At 38.6% G+C, this 24,534-nt stretch overlaps 1 protein-coding gene across 1 annotated transcript in view; it reads left to right on the top strand.

Annotated features, from left to right (window-relative positions):
• Window positions 1–2,225: 2,225 nt before the first annotated feature.
• The window catches only part of LOC139694270 (ubiquitin-conjugating enzyme E2Q-like protein CG4502), a 64,199-nt gene continuing 41,890 nt past the window's right edge, over window positions 2,226–24,534 (top strand). The window contains exon 1 of the mRNA XM_071592730.1: window positions 2,226–2,321. The gene's annotated coding sequence lies outside the window, so the exon portion shown is untranslated. The remainder of the gene's footprint in view (window positions 2,322–24,534) is intronic.

The following is a 24,534-nucleotide window of genomic DNA, read 5'->3' on the forward strand; positions in this document are numbered from 1 at the left end:
TTCGAATTCATGAAATAAATAGTCAGAAACTGGCATTATGAACATTTTATGTCATTTATCCCAGCCATAACAAGTCAATATCGAGTAGAATGAATCTTTTAATTTACCCGTATCTTCAACTCCTTTAGTCTAAAAAAAAACTTGATGGTGATCTAACAATAGCTTTCCTAAGATTGATCCATTTTATATAATCCCTTGGCATATCAAATAGATTACGGTGAGGTTATTTCAAAGAAAAATTTTCATCAATAAAATTAGACTAAAATTAAAATACGCTTATCTTTTATTTCTGCGTGGTTCAGTGTAATTTTCATAATAATTTCATTTTCAGTAATAATATTAAGCACCCGATATCTGAAGTTTCACGTCGGTGTGAAGGAGGGTATCGGCTTTTCAAATTCGGGGAAGGGGGAAAATTGGAGACGAAGGGGGGGGGATAGAAAAAAGAATTACGCCTACCTAAGGCGAAATGATGAAAGTGACTTCGAGGTCCGAAAGGGTTATCGGGTCCCCGCCCCCACAACTCCTCAGAGAGAGGTCGGAATTGGAAAAGCGAGTTGGTTTTTCCCGGAATTATTGCAGTCGTAATTTCATTCGTAGGGGAGTGTCTGAAGGGGGGAGGGAGGGAGAAAGAGAGAGAAGGGGTGAAGGGGAGGGGACCTGAATGGATTGGGAGAGGGGGAAAAATTTCGGAGATTATTCCTCCCCCCACAAAAAAAAAACTCCCTGGGCATCGGGTAGGGTGTATGGGGAGAAGTGTGGAGGGTTGGAAACGGAGGGTTGGCAGGGGGGCATGACAGAGGGGGTTGGGAAAGGTGGTCTCTGGATGGGGTGTGCGCCGGGTTCAACCAGGGACATCGATCGAACGCCTCTCCTCCCTCTTCCCCGCCGTGCGCAGCGGCCAAGGCGCAGTCGCGGGAACCGGGATGCTCCCGGGGTGGCGGGTGCGAGAGATAGGGGTGGGGGATGAAGGAGGGAGGAGGGAGTGAGGGAGGGGTGACGGCCATCAAAGGGGCTGGGAGGGGATGGACGGGGTGGGGGAGAGGGAGGGGAAAAGAGAACCTTTGTGTGTGTTTGTGTGCAGAGAGTCAGAAATCCAAGGAAAGAGGAATCGCCCAGGATTATGGGTCGGGGAACGGGAGGAAGCGGGAAACGGGATTCACAGGAGGAGGAGGAGGAAACACCGGGACGCCAAACCGCCGCGGCGTAGTGAGAGTGCATGAAATAAAATAAAAAAAAAGAAAATAACGGGATAAAGTCGAAAGGGAGTAAGGGGGTGGTGAGGGTGAGGTGGAGGGGTTACGGACGGATGAGCACCAAGGATAAAGGGTTTTGCGTGCGCTGAGTCAACGAGCAAGAAGGGTTGGGAGGGTGAGGGGACGCCACCGTTTGGGTTCGAAGAGGTTTTTTTTTTAAAATAGGAAACATTTGACTATGTCCAGTGAGCTAATGCGAGGTCACCCTTCTGGTAGGGCTCTCTGGTGTTCCGTGAGAAGACCGAACTCTGCCCCAAAAGATCCCCTCCCTCCTTCCCGGAGGTCAGTCCTTCAATCCTCGATACCCGCCGTGTTTCTGAAACGTCTTCTTCATCCTATGATTCTTCTCCCTTAGTCCCTCCCGTCCTCTCAGGAAGGAGGAGGAAGGCTCCTTTCGGAGTGCACGCGAGAGGCCCTCCAACGCAGCCGTGGGCGGGATATCAGCATCCTTGGCCGGGCGGAGTCTCGGACGCAGCGGCGGAACTCGTCCCTGGCCGGGAGGTCCTTTTCTCGCTCTCTCTCCCTCTCCCCCTCCGTTTTTCTCCTCTCTCCGTCCTCTCCCGCGGAGGATTGAGGCACGGGAGCCCTCCGAGGGAAGACCGCGACGTCCTCGCGGAAGGAGGTTGCCGAAGGCCTGGAGGGGTGGAGGAAGAGGAGGAAGGGGACGCGGGGCACGAGAGAGTCGTTCACCGAGGGAGGTGCGCTCGTTGAGGGAAGGAGAGGAGGGTTTAGGTGTAGGAGAGGGGTGGGGCCCTTTCCCCTCCTTCCCCTCCGCGGGAGGGTTCTCTCGCGAGGGCTGTTCGAGGGCGCGGAGGAAGAGTAAGGAGGGGAAGTTCGCGTGAGTGGAGGAGTGGGGAGAGGAGGAGGACAGCGAGCCGGAACGGACGCCGCCGAGCGAGTGACTGAAGAGAGAGGGAGCAAAGCGGGGACCCGCAGTGCTCGCGGGAGGGTGGTCGCTGTCGGAGCGCCGCGCTTTGGCAAGGAGGCTCCCACGGGGTCCATTGCGGACGTATCGGAAGCTGCTGCTACTGCTGTTCCTCAAATGGATATCTCCTGACATCCCACGTGAGTTGACCTGCCACTCCCCCCTTCAATGATACATCTCCCCCCTCCCTCGAAAACCCCAACCGGACGGCCCCCTATTGCGGTTTGGCTTCCAAGATTCCCATCGAAAAATCCGCTTTGGACCCACGGGCGAAAAGGAGAGGAAAATTCGGGTCGCGGATTTTTTTTCCTCTTTTGTTCTCGCCCAAGGGTCGAATTTCCGAGGAGAGCCCTTCCCTGATTGGTCCGGAGTGTCATCTACCCTTCTCTTTCGCCTTTATCGCAAATGCCACCCTCATTAGGCTTTGCCTTTGTCGTCGGATGATTGCTGCTGTTTAAGGGCGAAAAGTGGTGCGGTGGTTGGAAAGGAATAGACTCGTTATTTTTTTTCGAGTGCTTTCCTTTCATGTCCCCGAAGACCATAGCAGGCGCTGTCAACGACCGTTAGTTAGACAAGTGTTATTGACGTTTTGGCGCAGCTGTTTTGTGACTTATGCCATCCCTTTCCTAAAATATTCTAATTTTATTATTTTTTGAGGATCTCTCTGATGCACACATGAAAAAAATTCATATCCCCCCCAATTCTTATTTTTATGAAATATTTTTGACCAGTTCAAATATTATCCATACATAGGAGCAGCGTTAGAATTACTCGCTCAATTCTCATGTTTTATACTTTCTTAGGAATTACTCACGGATGTTATTTTACCCAAGGAAAAAAGTAGAAGAAAGTATCAATTCGAATCATGTGGACCTTTTTATCATGCATTTATATGGGTCATTAATTAACACATGTAATGATTGTATTATCAGCAATTCATAAATATTTTGGATATTTTGAATTACAATGCCAAAATCATAAAATTTGTAAATGTATTTCTGCAAGGAGTGAACAAAATATTGCATATTTTTACCAAAAGAATTATCATTAATGAAGGGATTAAATCTGTTGAGAATGCAATTTAAGAGCTTAAATAATGAGAAATACAGTTTTGCGGGTCGTAATATTCAACACTATTTGTCCATTAATATTTGGTCATGGATTTTATTGGCATGTCGAATAAACACTAATATACTCTAAAAATGCCATCTCTCTAAATCTAATTGCTTAATCGTAATTGTATCATTTTGTTAAATGTGACATCAGGGAAAAGTGTCAATGAACCGCATTCTATCATTTATTTCCAGATAGATGCCTATTTTAGTATTCCATATTCTTATTAATTGATTGCAGGTCCTTATCCAACTTCTTGTAGTAATCATAGCATGAATTGATGCAAGTTGAATTCCTCTTCAGTTCCAATATTTTTCTTTAGAGAACTGCAAAGCGGAAGTAGATGTACCTTGAAACTCAAGGAAACAAATCGTATAGACTCCGTGCATATGATTCTGTAGTCACTGAAGGACGGCAGGCATATTTGTAATTCGTGACCTTTAAAGAAGTCTACAATTATGACAGAGATAAATACTCGAGAGTTCATTGGTGAAAGTTCTAATTTTCGTAGCATGTTTTTCGCCATTTTGAGTCAAATGCCGCGTTTAAAGTTCCCAAAATGTTAGTTTAGCATCTTAATTTTTGAAATTTGTTTCATTACGGTAAATAATTCAACAGTTTGAAATACGATTAGCTAAAAATATTGGCGAAATGTTTAGCCAAAGGTACACCGCACCCACAAAAATTGCTAGTAAGGAATCATTGGTGAGTGAAACTGGAATATTTTAGACTGCAGTTCAAACACGAAATTAAATTTACCTTCGATCGAATGAGGAATAATTACGTGATGAAGAAGCAAGTTATTTAATAAAACTTTTGGTAAAATGCTTGAATTCCAATTAAGATAACATATAAATAAAACAGTTTCTGGCGTCAATTCGTGGAAATTCTTCATGTTGAACTAAATATTAAATCACTTGGCCTTTCCACAAAAAAGTTTTTTATGTGGAAAAGTCAAGTGGTTTAATTTTTAGTTCAAGATGGAATATTTTCATCAATTTATCCGTTGAATCGACTGAATCTTTAATGTCGGATATTTTTTTATCTTGCAAAATACAAAAGTAAAATACACATTCAACAATGGAATCATTTTCGGTTGAGCTGCCAGAAATCTAAAAAAAATATTTGTTAAAATAATTACTTTATAGCCTTCTTTAAATCACAAAGGCCAAAAAATGCATTATATCTCAAGTATGAAGGTGAGTAGGCAAGGTGCAATTCTTGCTGTCCAATAGCGACATCCGAACTTCCACACCCCATTTGGTCTTCGATTAGGTAGAGAGTAATGCCGGTTCATCCGCAGTACACGGTGAAAGGGAATGACTTTATATGTTTCCTTCCGAATACGTTCTTTCGTATGATAAATAAATTGAATTTAAACCGATTGATACAGTGGCTTCCATTTCATGTAAAAACAAAGTCACCATGCAGTTATGAAAAATTTTGTTTTATTATTTTTAGATGAGTTAGCCATCGCTGTCAATAATGTCCTAAAAAATAATCTAGTTTGCAATAATTTTTAATTCCTGAGTTTTAATATTAATTTTTTGTCGCATTCATATCAATAAAATTTTATTAATTTAATATTTTTATAATATTTGTGCATGATAACTTGAACAACCAAATTCGTTCTATGGACTTTAACGAAGAAGTCATATATATATATATATATATATATATATATATATATATATATATATTCTATTGTGTTCGTCCTTTATACGTGTTCCTATCCCTTTTCCTTATATATGTTTCTGTATATATGAGTATTTATTCGCTGTTTGGCGGGATTTCGTGTTTGAATGTGTATTTGGCCAATGTGGCTCATCTCTTTCTTCTGGCTATGCGTGCCACGAAACGCACTGTTCTTTTCCTGTATGATGTTGTATGAATTCTAACCACTGTCCTTTCCTCTTGTGTATTGTCTATTTCTCCTTTGGTGGGTGAAACAGCCCCCTGACGCCATCTCTTGGCTAAAGAATCGGGGCGCTTGGCGACATATAAGACCCACGGATCTCAGGGTAAATTACATATCCTCGATAGCTCAAGTGGTTAAGAGCATCCGCCCGGCAAGTGGAAAGATCCGGTGTTCGAGTCCCGGTTGAGGAAATATTTTTACTCTTGTGATCCGTTCGATTCCGCCTTCCCCACCTCTATTGTGTTCGTCCTTTATACGTGTTCCTATCCCTTTTCCTTATATATGTTTCTGTATATATGAGTATATATATATATATATATATATATATATATATATATATACACACACACATATATACATATACAATATATGTATGTACTATGTACATACATATGCAATATGTATATACTTATATATGTTTCTGTATATATGAGTATATATATATATATATATATATATATATATATATATATATATATATATACACACACACATATATACATATACAAGGGTGGTCTGAAAAGTTTCCGACCTAACAAAGATACAAGACATTTTTTCTGAAATTTTCCTAAATATACATATACACATAGGAAATGACAAGACGTAGAAAATCTGGATGGCACTGGATCCTAGCATGAACGAAAAACGATGATATAGTAACGGAAAAAGGAATGAGGAAGGATATTTGATATTAGTTTCGAATGGATCCAACATTCCCCATAATTTAGCCAAAAACGTCTTTTAAAAGTGTGTATTTCTTTGAAGATAGTTTACCTATCTAAATTGCACTCCTTGATCCTTCCCTCATGGGCGTGATATTTATGTTTTATATTCACTATTTTTGGTAACCAAACTTTTAAATATCACCATTTATTTAAAAGGTACTTACCCAAAGATTTCACTTATAAATGATTTAGCAGGAGAGACTGTTATAGACATGCTTCACGCCGTATATTCTACTACATTTTTCATCATAATATTAAATCAATTCAAATTTTCTAATCTTCTTCTTGTGGAAGAAATTTTTAAATTATTAAATTACGTCTTCCTTCGGAAAATCCTGTTCGCTCATTTGCTAAGTTGTGTATAAATAAAAAGTCATAAAAAAACGATGGCAGACGATTTATTGTGTAACTAAACGCATGAAATATACACTATTCCTGACCGATTTAATACGCTGTATGTATGTGTTCACTTAAAATGGCTCTGCGATTATTAAGTTTTAAATTTAATGTTTTACGTGTCGCATTTCGAAGCATGAGAATGACCGAGATCTTGTCCCTCTCGCCCCATGGTGCCTGTCAGAGGCTTGGGAGGGAGTGGCATGGCTCCCTACGACCTGTCAAATCTACATCCCTGCTCTTTTGTTTTGCTGACAGGGGAGTTATCCCATGAAAAATACCCGCGCCGGTGACCATCATCCGACTTCACAATTCTTTTCCACAGTGAACTCGGAGATCCCCGCCCGATCCCCTATTAAGCTTTCCAAGCACAAGAAACCATATACGTAGCAGAAGCCCTTCACTTCCAAAAAGCACACGACAGGTCACGACCTACAGTGCGTGATCCGCCGGCTTATTTGTACTTCTCTTTTAAAGGGCACTCAAATTGTCGGTCTGGCGAAGTAATCTTTAGTGCTCTTTCGGCCTTCCTCTTTTTTTATGAATAGGACGTTTCATCGCTGAAAGGAATGCTCAACAAAATATTAAGGGTGTGTGCGTCGTCCTTTCGCAGAGAGAGTTCCTCTCTCCGCGGTTCTGGATTATGCGATTCCAGAAAAGTTTCGGACGATAAAATAAAATTCATTCCAGCGTCTTAGGAACAAAAGAAGAAAATTGGGAACAGGCGTAACCATTATCCCACCAGGTTACGATACCGCGACGCCGTTTATCGGTCGTTAAGCGAAGATTTATTGCTTCAAAATTCATGCGAAGATCCAAATTTTTTTAGCCCCATAATATATTTTAAGCCCTAACGGAACCGCTGAGGACGAAAATCAGTAAAAATGAAGATCGCGATATAATAAATTTAACGGATCATGGTAAAGCCACAACGCGTATGGCCGACGAGTCGGTACGCAGGAAGAAGAACGTAAGTAATAGCCCCGTGGGCATTGCCTGCGTTGAATAGCACATCCATTTGAGATTTTTTTAAAAGGAAAATGGGAATGATTTAACAAATTCCTTGAATATGACCCACATTTCTGCTCGTTTCCCGTACAAATAGGGAGTCTAAAATACAGTTAATGACAGTCGAGCTTTCAGCTCTAATGAAGCAATCCTCCCTATACCCAGGGAAGAAATTGGCCCTCGGTCGCCGTTAAATTACTGAGCCTTGGTGTTTTCCGCAGCATGAAATCAGGGAGTAATCAAGTTCTGCCAAATAGAGACCACCAGAGATGGAAAGAAATTATTCCTGCGAGATTTATATTAGAGGTCAAGTACCTAACATCCAGGAGGAAATGAAAGCACTGCTGATGAAAGTCAAGAGAGATGATCATTGAATAAGTCTTCATTTTTATTTATCAAGAAGCGGGTTTTATAAGGTAAATGTTTCTACGACTGATAAAACTTTTAGGAAAGTAACTGGCCCTCTCTTATTTGGTATTTCATCACTTTCCACAACTTTCCAACTTGTTCATTCAATTATCAATTCAAATAATCCACAATAAATAAAAGTCCAAGTTGCATGTCGTAACTCGATAAATAATAGATGTGCGCTGTTACATGAAGAATTCGTAAATATAAATAAGTATATTTTTTCGTAAGTGTATATCATACTAATAGCACGAAGAGATTGTAAATTCAAGTATTTTCTGCACCAAATAAGTAGGATAAGCGGGCATTAACAAGGGGAATACAGTGAAGACTGTGCAATCATCATCCTAGTTATATTTTATCGGTAGTTTCTCTCGATTTTACAGCCTTTTTGAACAAGCAAAAGCCAAATTTCTAGCCTATGTTTATTCGGTCTTCATTTTTACTGGACTCAAGAATGCTTGATACGACCGATAAGAAATTTCCCGCAAGTTTTATATATGCGAAGAACAGCATAATCCATCGAACCCGTTGTCAAACACTTGCCTTTCCGGCGTTTGCTCATGGGAGATCAAATAAACGACTGGGTCTTCCTGCATCTCTCATCTTCTTGGATTTTCCTAATCAGCCATCTACTCTAATGGCGCAAATGTCCTCCGCTGTCAGAGGCACTAACCTAACCTCATCTCGGAATTGCCCAGAGATCCAATGACACTTAAAACTCTAGGCAAATCCATTTGAGAGGCGAGGGCACGGCGTAGTTTATATGCCTGCATCAGGGAAATTAGACGACGGACAAAATAGAGTCGGTTAGAGTGCTGGTAAGCTAACCTAGAAATCACGGGATTACATTTTGATCTTTAAATGGAATGTAATTTTGCATTGATTATCCATTATTGCATTATTCAATGCCTTCATAGTCTGCGCATTTTAAAAACAGAAAATTTCAACGCTCTTGGTATAATGAATACACATGGGGCCCATTAATAGTCATAATGAATTGGACAAAAAGAAAATAAAAATTGGCTTATTGAAAGAACGATGACGTTATTTTGAAAGATAATAATGAAATTTATTTTTTTTTCATTAATTTCATTACTTAAATCATGGATGCGGATTCATATTTATTTTGTCGCGTTACTTACGCATACGTTTCAGCTGGAATTGTATTGATTACTTTACATTGATAATGATGTGACAGATTAGGAATTCACTGATAGTATAATTTACTAGTAAATCTTGGAAATGAATGTAATGCTTTTCACTCTAGAGTCGTGAGTTTGTCACTCCATACCGCATAGGACACATTATATTAAGGGTTTATTCTTCATAAAAAAATTTACTGCCGTAGAATACGATCTCGGCACCATGAAACCAGAGGGAATATTTGAAACTCGAATTCCTTTTCACATCTGTTATGTCCAGACGAAAAAACGACTGGGAGCAATAATATGATCAGACAGGACGAAAAGTCAAAAGAGTATTTCTGTTCCTCCTAATTGATTCTTGAAACCATATTCTAAACGTAGTCAGTAAGATATATATATTCAACAGTGTCGTGTTTACGGATTTCCAACTTGGAGTTCATTTAATGCAAACGTTTTGAAATAGATGGTATTGCACGAAAAGAAAATATTTCATCGTCTGATAAATATAGCTACAATTGTTAATTTTTGCATATTTTGATTGAAAATGAAAAAATTCTAATGCCCAATTTACATTTTAGGTTTCATAATGACTAAATTACTCCAGTAATTTTAAGGCATTCAAAGTTCAGGGTAATAATCTTTATAGGGATGAAGTCTTGCTGTGAGATAACATGAAGCGAATTTGCCTTAAGAAAGCGTCTAAAATATCAATTATCCTAAGTATATCAGCAGACTGGGTAATGACGGAATAAATTTACGGACTTCAGAATGTAAATATTTAAGGCAACCTTTTTTCGACCAAATTTTAGGGGCCAAAACAATTTCCTAGCTCGCTTAAAAGGGAATTCCTAAAATATAATTTTCCAGTGTGTTCTATATTTAGATATGCATGCTAAATTAGCTCTATTATACTCTACGATACCCGGGGTGTAATCGTTAAACAAGGGCTTACCTTTGGAATATTCCAAGATATTTTCGAGGGCTATCGCGGGAAGTCAAAAGCTTACGTCTGAAAAGAAGGAAGTTTAATATGGAAATTTGGCGATGAATTTAATCCAATCTGAAATTGGATGCCAATAAAGGTTTGGATCATAAACGATGGGAGTATGAAGAAGCTCATTTTTTACGACGTAAATTCCGCTTATATATTTCGCTTATACATTGTAGATTACACATGGGAAGTGACACACGGTCTACTGTAAGGTGGGTGATATTTCTTCCGATGCGAAGCTCTACTAATGTTCATTCTGTTAATGACATACATACCAACTGACCCTCAATGACTCACACATTTTGCATATGTCAGAGTTGAAGGAATTATTCATATATTCATGCCAAGGATACACTGTAAGAGATGTAAAACATTTTACCTTTAACCAGTTACTATCCGGTCTTCTGATGCATTTAAATTACTCAATGCACCATCAGGGTAACTGATCGTGAGACACAAAGTTATTTAAACAGATAAATGTATGCCAGAGTTGGCTGTGTGTTTAATGTACTCCCGCCCTGAGATTGCAACTCGTGTATGAGATGAATTGAGCAGATTCCTCAAGGTCCCTGATTTCTATCCTGAAGGTCTATCAACTTACATACAACTATAATCCGTCGGGAAGTTCTTTGACAAAGTGTAATTTACGGAGGTACAAGTTCTCTATGTACTCTATGATAGATGAATAAATATGATATTAAATGAGGCTAGAAAAACTCTGGTTTCAACCTAAAATATCCATGTCAGCTTTTTGCTAATCGCATAGAAATCACCTGTACTTTTAATCTGTATTTTTCTTGAAAGAGCAATATGACGCAAAGGAAGGACAAGGGCTTATAAATGTATAAATTAAACATTTGTCTGAGTTAACCATGGCATAAATATCAGTTGTATCACATTAATCGCCATTTTACAATCAGAAGGAAATAAATTGGATAAGATATAACTGAAATTTGAAACAATACACGTATAAATAGTTTTGGTTCCACAATTATTACATCTTTCACATATAATCATCAGTGTTCCATTCAATAAGAAATTTCAACTGGTCAATGAAGTTGCAAAGCCGAGAAGTATTGGTTTTTTGTAAAATTCTATTTATACAGTCCTTCCAAGGCCTTTTCCTTAGTAGAATTCGTTAACCTGATCCTACTCCCGGTTCGCAGAATATAAACATAACCAATAAGGTTTCAATAGATTGAAATTAGCGCACGTCAACTAAATCAAATTTCTGCATTTAAATGCTTATTAGCGGATGACTCCGTTGAAAGTTTCGGTCGCGAGACCTCCCGCAGTTCTTTGAATAAATCAAATTTGCTATTCGAATGATAATTTTCTTTCTTCTCTCAAAAGGTTTATTTACTATCTGACCCTGATCTAACACTGTCTGAGTAAGTGTAGATCCGAATCTTCATCTAAGACACCAATTCCTTCATACACAAAGATGCACGTGAAATTAGATGAATACACATCTAATTGCACATTTATTGGTTTAACCATTAAGGTTAAATAAGAGACTATGTATCGGAAGCACTTAAAACTCCTTCCATTTGAACTTAACGAAGGTGAAACAGGGCACATGCTCTCTCTATTAAGAAATAAGCGAACTTACATTTCGTTTTAATAACAAATGTTTACTTTTGAGAAGTAAACGTCGGAAGAAGATACCTACAATTAATTATTATCAATGTTCGCAACCGTATATTGTTTTATAGAGATATTTTCATGGAAAAAATATTATTTTGAAACGCAGTGGCCATTATCGTTTATTCTCAAGAATGTTTTTGGATAATTTGTAGCTTTTATTTACCTTATAATTTGATTAAATATATTCTTTACGTTAGTAAATTAAGGTTATTTCCGATAGATACTAACGAGGAAGTCGACTAAGCTTAAGAGTAACTTGATAGAAATCATTTACGATAAAAGCGCTAGATTTAGGCTTCATTTTAGCAAAAACACCCGCACAGGGTGTGTGTGTGTGTGTTGGTGTGTGACAACTGTTATTAGCCACAATACGTAACTAATAATGCTCCAATTTTCACGTAGTTCCTTAACGCAACACATCAAAGGATGGGAACTATGCAGAAGAAAATTGCTAGTGGGGCCTTTATGAGGGATTTAAAGGGCTGTTAGGCTTCCTTTATGCCCGTTTCAAAGATCACGGACCAGGGTCCTTTGCGGGCCACATAAATCTAAGAGCTTAGAGGTTTGGTGGGGGTCACTTCAACGCTGGCTCGTATACACGTTGTTTAAGGTTGGAAAGGAGGGGATTTTAATGAACTCCCGCATATTTAATCCTCTTGCTCAACGAAAAACACTAGATGAACGATGACTCGCATAAAATATTTTTATACATCAACTGGCTCATTTAAAATTATATGAAATATAAATAGACATTCAAATTCAATATGCTGAATATAAGACGCGGCCAACGATTAATTTCTTAAAATAATACATGTAGATGTTAAGAAAACAATCAATAATATAGCGATTACTGATACATTATGACTTGGTATTTAAAAAAAATACTTTCTCTAAATGACAAGTATATTGAATCAAAATTGTAGGTAGTCCAATTATGTATACATATTAATGATTCCACTCTTGAATGCCTCGCATAAGCTCCCTGATCAAAATTATGTCCCATGAAGTAAATAAATAACAGAATTTGCACTTCTTCTTCCCATTACATATGGCTTCCTATCACTGACAGTCTTGATCAATCTACTCCCACTTGTTAAATTACGAGATACTTTTGCCTGCAGATTTTTTGCATACACATTTTGCCATGATTGACTCTTGCCTTTCAGTATTGAGTACATTCTCGAAGCGCAACAAATATATGTAATAAATAAACATCGTCGTATGTACATAAGCAGTGAGTTGCTAGGTAAAAAAATTGATCGTAATTCTGAAGTTTTACATCCACTGCTCTTTCGTGTATCACCAATTTAAAGGCCTATTTTCCGAAGTTGGTTGGTCACGAAAAACTAATATATTTTTGGAATTACAGGTTTAACGAAAATTTTCCCGCAATAATAGGCGCAGAAAATTTTATTATTTGTATTCAATCATTTGAGGCTCTACCTTGTGCAAATTCATGATCAATGAATAAATAAACTTAGAATTTTTTAACAGACAAAAAACTCACTACCTGATGATTTCGCTTATGCGTCGAAACTGGTAGTATTATAATAAAGTTTTTTTGTAAAAAAAGACCAAGTATATTTATTTATTGATTTAATTATCCATTAAAATGATAGCCAAAAACCTCACTCAATTAGATCGCAAAGGAAACATCTGATCTAACATGGAATAAATCCTAATACAAATTTCGTAACCGAATAGAAAATAAAACGTAGTTCGTAAATTGTAGAAATAAAATGATCTTTAACTTCCACATATTATGTTATTCCACATGTAAAAGTACGAATAAGGAAATTGATAAAAGGCTTAAAGATTATTCATGGTGAAATTTTACTTCTAGTGTGTCGATTTCGATCAAAATCGAATGATTTCTTCCAAACATGAGTAATAATTGAGCTAAATATTGTTTTCATGTACGAAAAATGCTGAGATATTATGCATAAGACATCGAAATGTGGACACTCAGACTGATTGAAATATAGTGAAAAGGCGTTCAGAGGTCGTGGAAATGTATTTTCATTGGAATTATCAGGTACTCGTATTTTAATTATTTAATATAATACACTCGAGAAAATTACGTACGGAGAAAATCATGATGTGCAATTGGCTTCGGCTGACATTGTTTCTATGTAACGATCGTTACAAAGGTTTATTGAATAAGTTCGTAAATCCTAGTGTAACCTTACAACGACGCGTAGAGAGAGAGAAAGAGAGAGAATGTGGCGGGGAGGCGGAAGTGTGTATGCGAGGGGCAGGGAGTTCGAGAAGGATATGACCCCCCCTCCCTCCTCCCATAAACCTCCTCCAAATGAAAATGCGCAAAACGAATTACACAGTAAGTCAGTTACGTTTCGAATAGAGCTGGAGATCGTTTACTTATATTATGCCTCTTTCGCGTTGCCTATTAGGAACAGCTGATGAAGATTTCTTTTCGGACACGTGCATTTTACGTCTTTTCCATCCCCCCTGCCACCACACCCTCCCTCCCGTTTTCTTGTACCGCCCTCCAAGACTGGTGATCCAGATGTTATAACCGATGGAAGGCATTACTGCCGTGTTTTTGGATATGTTACATTTTTGAATGACAGTGCAACGGTCAGCGATTCATTCGTGAGATGCAGTTAACTTATCGAGCCATCAAATACGAAGGACGGACGTATTTTTTTACAGCAATTGTATTGGTTGTGATTACAGGAATTGTACAAAGCACTTCACCATGTTGCGACATGACGACAAGTTAGCGAGTTACCGTGTGGAAAACATCAAATGCATTTCTGTCCTTTTCAGAGTAGACGAACACCTAAGCCGAATTTATAAAAGCCTTTTTTTCTGCTCCCAAAAGTTCAATACTACCATTTAACCTCGGTCACCTGTTCTGATATTGCAAATAAACTCAGCTACCTATAGCGTTTGTCCGAGTAACTCATGCAAATTCTATAGAAGTAATTGTCTTTAATTAGTTTTTATCCACCTCGGGGCCAGCAGGTCTCCTTTGTGATTTTTGCTAAAAATGTATGTATCACCCCTTTGTTATGCGGACAGAGATATAATGAAAATAAGATCAGAAGGATACATTCTAAAAAGGACCGGGTGAAACGTCATTTTTTCAACTAACGATAAGGTATCGGAATCATCGTGGATGAGCTCACAGAGGAAAAAATTTATTCGAGGTAGCCTAGTTTGTAACCATTTTCTTATCTTACTTTTATTTTAGGCAACGCTAATACATGGGGTAGTTTTAAGTTAAAAGGTAGGTATTTGAAAAACAAAATTTCTATAGCTTTGATTATAATGTTCCTTAACATCTTAGCAATATTTAAATTTGATAGTACCCACTTGGTGTCGAATACTCCCTTGTAATACATCCTAACAGCAGCATACAGAGCCAAGCTAACAGTGCAATATAGATTCATGTACTCGATACATTGATTCTTTGAGAACGGCATGCCTTAAAGGAGAAATTCAATTGTAAAAAACGGCTACAAATAAATTAGCATTCGCAGACTGTTTAATTATTTAATATAACTTATATTTATACCAGGGAAGGATATGCAAATATTCACGGTCGAGTATGCAGATTGCGAGACTTAGTTCGATGCACACAGAAAAATCCGCGGTACAGCTTCAAATTTAATAAACCGATGGCATTTTATGCAATTTCATAACTTTACATAATAAAGATGCAATATTGTGGCGATCTTCACCTGCGAATACTCGCACTGATATTCACGCATTTCGAGCATCTGGACATAAAAAATTATGGTTTTATCTTCATTTTTTCCTGTCCACTGGTACTCGTAAAATTGATTGGCAAAAAGCAACAGATAATTTTACATTTGGAAAAATACCATTCCTATTTCCATTAGAGCACGAACATAAAATCCAAATATTTTCAAACAGTGTATCGGCCTCATGTTCTCGTGGCTAACACGGTAGAATGCACGCTGGATTAACGCTCGAAAAGAGCGGAAAGTGGTAGAAGTTCATTTTTTTTGTTTGCTTTTTAAGAAGATTATGATAATTACTACTGTATCAAGTACAAGTCTCATTGCAGCAATATACATATCCCTCAACTAATGGAGTCCAAATTTTGCGTGCTGGACAACTTCAACTACCAAGCCTCTAGACTTAGAAACGAATTTCTTTTCTGTTTTACCCTTTGCTGCCTGAGTCGGCGCCTGGCGTTTTGCTGTGATTTATAGCCCAACCTTGCATTTGTCAGCATCGATATTGATTGATTGTCACGACAGGAAAAGTCATGACTCAAAATGACCTCGAGAGCACGCATAATAACTTAAGTTCTTGAAAGCTTTGAGTATATGTCCACGCGAAATTTTCGTTTCGAAAAAAGTAACAGTGATTTGAACAATGTCAGTGACTGGCGAGTGGATCTATTTTTGGTTTGCGTGAAACTCAACGTTTCCAGCCGGCATTTTTCCGTTACGTTTCCGCACCTACCTCCCAAGGCCTCGAAATTTTTGCATCTCGACATTCTCGAGTCGAAACATGTGCTCCCGCCCCGCGCTGCAAGGGAGAGTTTCAGAGGAGGGGGTCTCAGAATGGGCGCCGCGGGAGGTGAAACGGTGAAGATTTGATAGCGCAGGCGAAGTTAACCGAAGGGCCGAAAATATCGCAACTTTTTCAGTCAAGAGTTGAAATTCATCGGGATGAATGAGTCAACGATACGACCAGCATTTTAAAATCCATCTATCATCTCATTATACATGCGTATAGGGTACCTTGAGCTTTCATGCTGTTTGGATTGATATTGGATTCGGGCGACACCACTACTGTGTTGGCCAAGACTACAACGTCCACCAATTCAAACGGAAATAAGTTTATTCGGTTATTTATACAAATATCTTTTCCAATTTAGAGCTACCTATAGACATTTTATATGGACAAAAATGCATTCATAAAATCATCATTATAGACCATCTGCCGTGGTTGGCAGATGACCTACGGAGGCCTCTTCTCCATCATGTATTCCTTTCCTATGCCCTCCACTTTATTTCCTCATACCCATCACCCTCTTCCACACCGTTCGTCATTTTGACCCTACTTCCCTAGCCTTTCCACCATGTCCTCTAGCACCTCTTTCAAGTGGCAGTCCCTTCTTAGCACGCCAGTTTCTTTTCCTTTTTACGATTGTTTTCAGAATAATTCTCTCTTCTCCCGCTCTCCTCAACACTTCTTCATTCATCACTCGCTCTGTTCATTTTATATTCAGCATTCTTCTCCGTACTCATATCTCAGACGACTCTAGCCTCTCCCGGTCCTTTTTTAACGCAGTCCGCATTTCACAGCCTTATAATTTAGCGTCGTTATGAAACACGAAAGTTATTTATTTAGTAATGGGGAATTCTGTAATTAAATTACTATTTATTTGATTAATAGGGTCAGGATTTTACGAATTAACGATTGAATAAGCCTCACCAAAATCTCTTGATCAGCAGGATGTGTACTGGGTATATGAATGGACATAAATAGGTTTAATTAATATTGTAAATTCGTTTCCAGTTTTATTTTGTCGATAGTCATTAAGTTTCCACAATTCGACTTGCAACATTCAAGTAATCTGAAAAGATCTGCGTCATCTCTTGAGCTGAAAGTCAAAATTACCAAAAACCTGATGGAAGACCCATTTGGGAGTACCCACTGGAAAATTAAGACCAACTGCTAAGTAAGGCACGGAGAAAACACGACTCTTTAAGTTTTAGAAATTTCAGCATGCTATTTAATACATTACAAAATAAATATGTGGTAGATTGATGCATGGATAAACTAAGAGTAAAGCTCCGAATTATATGGACTCACTTTCTATTCGTCGATGACGTTCAGCTCTCTGAGAGCACTGCAGATCTACGTGGAGCCTAGGATAGCTACAGCAACATAAGTTAAAGGATAAAACTGAGGGTAAATGGCTCCGAGACGAAAGTAGTTGTGTTTAATGATGAGAATCGGAGGAAAGATAGCAGAGTGTACATGGAGAAATAACTGAACGAGTATATTATTTTTCATTCGTTGACAGAATATTTGTGAATGACGATAGGATTTTTTCCGCTCTCTGACGCTTCCGGTGGTCCATGTGGTTCTGGAATCCTGATTAGCCACTCTTGGCTTGTCATCAGGTTTCCCAGGGTCCATGCCACGGGAATTGATACAAACCCAAGTCCCAATCGGGACTCCAAACCAAAGACTAAAAGATAGAGGGGCACGTGAATTCTATCAGAAAATTTTAGTTGTTGATATAAAAAATTAACGTTTGTGTTAGGCTATGAAGATTGGAGTGTTTAAAAGTGGTCCTTTCTACATTATCGCATGGAAGTTAAAATTTGGTATGGCAGGAAAAGCATATACGTTGTTTTATCCGGTGAGTATGAGGTACTCGAGGAGCCTTCGTGATAAAACAGGACCAGGGAACAGTGAAGTCATGAAATAATTTGGATTGAATTAATAAATAATTAAATTAGGAAAAATAATATTATCTTTGCTTTCTACAGAATAAACCTTATTCGTCGACTAGTTTCGTTTACACTGTAACATCATCCTGATGATGTTACAGTGTAAACGAAACTAGTCGACGAATAAAGTTTATTCTGTAGAAAGCAAAGATAATATTATTTTTCCTTAGTTAAAAATGGAATTCTACAAAGTTAAGGCCTCAACCATTCAGTAATAAATAATTGTATAAGAAATGTGATACGCTGATTTCGTCATAGGTTTTGTGAGAATAAATAAGATTCAGATCACAAAACAAGTAATTAGAAAGAAATAGCACGCAATTGTAGAGTATCCGATATGAGTTCATAAATCGAAACTACACGTCAAAATGCATAGAGGTGAAATATAGATATTTATTTTAATCATAATAGTACCCGATGGAGATGGATAGGAAATAATATTAAGTATCTCATTTCCTTATAAGGCTGAGCATATTCAATAATTGTTCAAACCACACTATATTTTTTCCTTATATTCGCCGACCTCGGTGGCGGCGGGGTAACATCCTCGTCTACCAATCCAAGGGCCGCGGGTTCGATGTTTGTAATCGTCTCCATTGTTTTCACTGTTAATAGTCTGATGTAAAGGCCAAAAAGTGCTGTTTCCGGACTAAGGCTAAAAAAATATATTAATTTATTGCGTATTCGGCTCATCATTTTCAACCTTCCTCAATTGATATTCCATGGGAGGACTACCGAAGGGACCACAAAATATCAAACACACGAACAAATTCTCTTAAGAGAATACAATAGTGGTTTTTTCCCCGTGTGCTCGAACGAATGTCGTCATTTGTACCAAAAGCGCTTCGGGTTCGGGCCAGAAAGCCGGTCGAAGGCTGACGTCAGGGGAGTTCCGGGCTCGCGGTGGTCGTTTTTATTTTTTTAATCAATCGAGCTGCTCGTGGTTTACTCGTATTGAATATGTTTGGCACGATACTGCTGTCCCACACCACATTAGCATAAGTCGTGTCGAAAACAATTCATTATTCACAATGGGACATTTTTTTTTTAAATCTTCACATAAAGAACTTCCTCGTAGAACGTTCATAACACGTGATTTTTTTAAAGAGTGAATATTCGAAACCGTCTCATTTAGTTTTGTTGGAGGCAAGATCCGTATCGATCACCCCCATTCGTTCTAAGCAGCTACTCAGCGTTTAAATGGAGGCGAAATCTCTCAAACAAAAGGAATGAAAAAGACTCGAGAAAGAGCGGAAAGCAATGCACGACTCAACTTTATCTTTTTTTTAATTATTTCGACCTCATTTTCAGAATTATATTCAATTGCTGTGGCTCTCCTGGCCATGAAGAAGGTGGATATGCCGAATAATTTTTAAATGACCGAGTCTTCCTGAGCTAACAGCAGCTTCTCTAGGTAGCGAACTCGTTTGAAATGTGACCTCTTGATCCGTTGCCTTGGAGTGACTAGGAAGTATTACAAACTGGATCCGAAGTCGGATGCGGAAGTGGCACCAATATTTCCTTCCAGTAATTTCTTGAGGCGAACAAGAAGGTTAAGCCTTTCCGTATCAACCCGGCCCAATCTATAGCATAGGGAAAAAAGCCGTCCGGATACATCCCTCTGTCCTGAATAAGGTAGTCGAGAGTTCGCACTCGGGCCATATTGATCAAATCTAAACAGAATATTTTTATTTTATACTTATTTTATTATATTTCACACATATATGCATATATATATGCATATATATATATATATATATACATATATATATACACACACACACACACACACACACACACGAGGGTCATCCGGAAAGTAGTACCCGTTTGTGCCGCATGAAGTGCTGACGACGCGAGTAGCCGCTGGACGAGGTCAGATAGCTTCAGTGGCTTGTCTGCCTTCTCTGAGCCAAGTTGCGTGACGCTAGCATTGCCTGTGTTGTTTCTGTGATTGTTTACAATGTTTAAAAAAATTGAGAACGCCGCCAGTTGTGAAGTGAGGGCAGTGATTAAATTCCTCAATGCAAGAAACGTTCGCCCATGTGATATTCATCGCCAATTAAAGGAGGTGTATGGAGACAATGTAATGGACGAGTCGTCTGTTCGGCGGTGGTGTCGCAACTTCAACATGGGGAGGGGGAACACACACGACGATGAGCGTTCGGGGAGACCGTCTGTCATTACAGACCAACTGGTGAGCTCAGTTGACGAATTCGTGAGGAACGATCGGCGCGTCACAATTGATGACATCTGTGAGCATTTTCCCAATGTTTCTCGAACAATTGTTCATGAAATTGTTAAACACCATCTGCATTATGCAAAAATTTGTGCAAGATGGGTCCCTCGCGTATCTCAATGAGCTGGCGGCGAAGGACTATGCAGCAGGAATACAGAAACTTGTCACACGTTATGACAAATGCCTTAATTTGCTTGGAGATTATGTTGAGAAGTAGTTTAAAGTATCCTCTTTCAAATAAAATTTTTTATGTTTGTTAATATTTACTTTTGTGTCTTTATTTCACGAACGGGTACTACTTTCCGGATGACCCTTGTATATGCCTATATGTATGCATATGTATGTGTGTGTATATATGTATATGCATTTTTATATATGTATATATATATATATATATATATATATATATATATATATATATATATATATATATATTCCAGTCAGAGAAATAATTTTTCTCATGAATGCATGCTGTACATTATTACACAACTCTACTAAAAACGATTCGAAAAAAAAATATTTATTCGTTTAAATTTAAAAACAGGCTCGGTGTATCGCGAGGGGAATTCTTTTTACCTCCAAACTGTTTAAGGTACACACACATATTATATTACTTTTTTATCGGTGCAAAACTCAAATACCAAATAAAGTATGAATTTTCCGTACTTTTTCGGCGTTTAGGAATGTAGAGTTCTGAAACATGAAACTAGAATAGAAACAGTCAAATTGATCACAGGTTGTTTTTTACCCAAGATCTCTTGGGATAATAATACCGATTTGCATGTGTGTGGTGCATGCTGATTTCTCCCTGGAATATCTTACGTTTATTTAGAAAGTTACCTTCCAAATAAACACCATAAGTTATTCCATTTATGGTTTGCTCTCAGTTTTTTTTGTATTCAACTGTGAATTTTTACCCTAACCATTTAACTTATAATGCATTCCAAAACCACTTCGGCCCAAAAAATGAAGGCTGAGTGGAATTCTGGTTAAGAGGAAAGATGCCTGTTCTATTAATATCTAAAACCCGAGATAACCGGATGTAAAATTGCTACTATAACTGCAAACGTTTTTCACCAAAATTCTCATCTATCTGCAGAGGTAATTAGCTTTGTGCCCATGAATGTTGTCACACATTCTTCAACAAAAGAAAAGTGAATGGAACGAGTGAACAGACGCCTCTTTCAAAAGGCTCACGCTAACCTGGCTTGGTCTCTGGATCTACATGGATTTTCCTTTACCGGAGTACAAAGAAGCGACGGTATTCAATCACTGACTGATAGAAGGCTGCTTGTAATAAGTACACGCTAAGGTGTAAATTAGACATGAATCAATGATTTATACACGCGAACTGGATCACTGCAGAGAATGGTTTACCTCATAAGATGGTCCGCTCAATCCTAAATTATTCTGAGGAAAGAAAACGGAGACACATTCCCCTTTTAAGGACGTGCTCCAATAACAAAGAAGCCCAATAAACTGAGGCTTAAAATAAGTAAGAGTCTCGTGGCCATCAAATTTATGGACATTAATTACCCATTATATAGCATGTAGTATAAGGTGATTTCGCTACGCAATCCCTATTGAGATTGTACAAAATTGCGAAAACCTAAATTTCTCATAATTTTAAAACTTGAGGAATGAATTCACGATTTCGGGTATTGACCTACTAAACTTTTATGAGGCCCTTTCCTCCAATGAACATTTTTTCAACACTATATGATAAAATAATTCAAGTTAGAAAAAAATCTTGTATAGCATTTGATTAAATGTTTTCAAATGTTATTGGCACGTCAATAATATGTAGCTGTAAAGCTTTACGTGGAATATAGGAATATTTCCCGATTCAGGAGGCGATAAAATACCTTTAACCCTGAAAAAGTTTTAAACATAATTCCTTGCATTAAGATCGCGTCCCAGTGATGCTAGTTCAAAAACAGTATTGCTTTCCTCTAAATATTTTAGATTTGAGGAATAAAAGAAACTAATTTATCAGGAAACATGTAATTTCCTTCGCAGATTGATTATCGAAAATAAGTTCGAATACTAATATTTATTGAAACGTATTTCACAAAAATACTTTAACGTAAATGTTTAAATATCAACCATTTTGGGTATAGTTAATGGGTATACCATATAAAGTAATCTATAGATCTTGTATTCCAACAGTTTACACGTTTACATGAGTATCTAATGTCAACCGACAAAGCGGAAGGAAGGTAAATAGGTTATTTCATTCACGAGATCCACAGATGCCGAAGAAATTATGCCCATTAAAAATATTCTAAAACATGAGATTTCAATCAAATATTCAGACTTGATAACATCCAATCATTTAAAATTTGAACTTTAATTTACTAATAATTAGTCTAAAATATTGACTCCACAAAGATACCTTGTGGTATTAGAAAAGAATTACTAGCTAAAGAATATAATTACCCATAAAATTCGAGTGATCAGCCAGTGCAAAAAATATAAAAATATGAAAATTTAAAATATCCCTGTCTCAAGAAAGTGGCGTCGGTAGACAATATAAGATTTTTCATCGTGCTTCCTTTTTTATCTAAACTCAAATTTTGATTGCTGTCACAGCTCTTCCCGTTTATTGTTAATTGAGGATTTCGCAGCTGATGACCTTATTTCCTTTCACCATGACGACACAATGGCCATCAAAACCAGTTCGCTTTTGCATATTAGTCACGGTTGCTCCACCATTTCCTACCACCGCGGCCTCTTTCGTCATAAAAGTAATTACAAGGATTTGACTCTCGTCCTTGATATTAAAGGTGAGTCGAGCCCTACCAAGCCGTCACTCTCGGACTTCCTTCACCTACTTCTCGATGCTGAAACGGCTCCTCATAACACAGGCGTCCTATCTTAGATTCATAGAGAGCAAAGAGAAAATTACCGCGGCAGAGTACGTGGATACGGAGCCCCGCGCGATCGGTCCAGAGCCGCGAACGAGAACCAGCTTCCCTAAATTGGAAAACTCTCGCTCCGTTCGGCGGTGCGATTAGTCGATGGAAGCCAAGATATTTCATCGAGTAACAACCCTATCTCACGGACAGGTAATTCAATGCGAAGCCAGTGATTCGGTTGCCGCGGCGAGAGCCCATGGCGAGGAGCGGTAATCTGCACGCCCGCTCACAGGTTGAAAACTACTTCTACGACATACGCTATCGTTTAGCGTAGGCTCTTGATGGATGCCAGAGATGAGGAAGGTGGGATAGAGAGAGAGAGAGAGAGAGAGAGAGAGAGAGGGAGAGGAGGTGTGTTAAATGGGACTCCGGGGATGATTTCGAATCGTGCTGAAACGTGAAATAAAACATCTCGTCGTTCTGAGCGTGTGTCCCGCGGCGAGCCCCCTGGGGAGCGTTTCGTTAGACCCACACGAGGGTGCGTGAGTTGCGACGACCGCCAGGCCGTTTATTCGGGAAAGGGAGGGGGAGGGGAGTGAGAGATGTTCGTGTGGGGTAAGAGAGGTGGCGAGGGTTTTCGGATCCAATGAGGGAGCTTTGCACACAGCCTCCCTTCGGTCGCAAAATCCCCTGGCCTAGGGCTCTGAATGCCGGAATTGAGGCCTTTTCCCCCCCCACCCTCTCCCCTCCTTTCCAGTTTCCCCCTTTCGGTTCCGAATCGTCATATTCCCCTCTCAACCACCACAATTCATTCTCACTCTCCCCTCCTCTCTATACCGCGCAAAAGATGCGTGCGTAACAATACATAAGCGATGAGACAAGAGAAGAAGAACGTTAGGATTCGAAAGGGGAAAACGGTTATATTTGTAGCTAGTGCTATATACTCGTATGTGTATTTACGAAACTTATACGAGAGAAGCAAATCACAAGAAACTCACACGGGAGTTGATTAAAATTTTCGGCGAAACATCAATGGTAAAAAAAACCTAATAAGAGTATGCTGCCTCACCGTTATATTAAATAAAAATCTGTTATGAATATTAGAATCACATCTCTGAAAATTATGCGAAAACCTTGTGAGAGATAGGTTAGTCTAGATGCTCGTTACACGGTATCGGCGAAATATCACGGCGAACCTCATGCTCATAGCCATGCACCCTTAGGCTTGTACAAATCACTAAATTTTCTGCTCGATACTTAACATTATTTCGTTAAAAGGAACTTTTTGAAATGGTCCCAATCAAGAGTGAAAAATGTGAGATAACGAAACCTGATGCTTAAAATAAAATAGAAAGGTAAAGCGAGAAATGAGGGAGTATATAGAATATGTATATAGAATATTAGGTCGTTGAAGCTCTATGGCTAAAAGAAGAACATG

Source organism: Hetaerina americana, unplaced genomic scaffold, assembly GCF_022747635.1.
Source record: "Hetaerina americana unplaced genomic scaffold, ioHetAmer1.1.p SCAF_5, whole genome shotgun sequence".
NCBI lineage: Eukaryota > Metazoa > Arthropoda > Insecta > Odonata > Calopterygidae > Hetaerina > Hetaerina americana.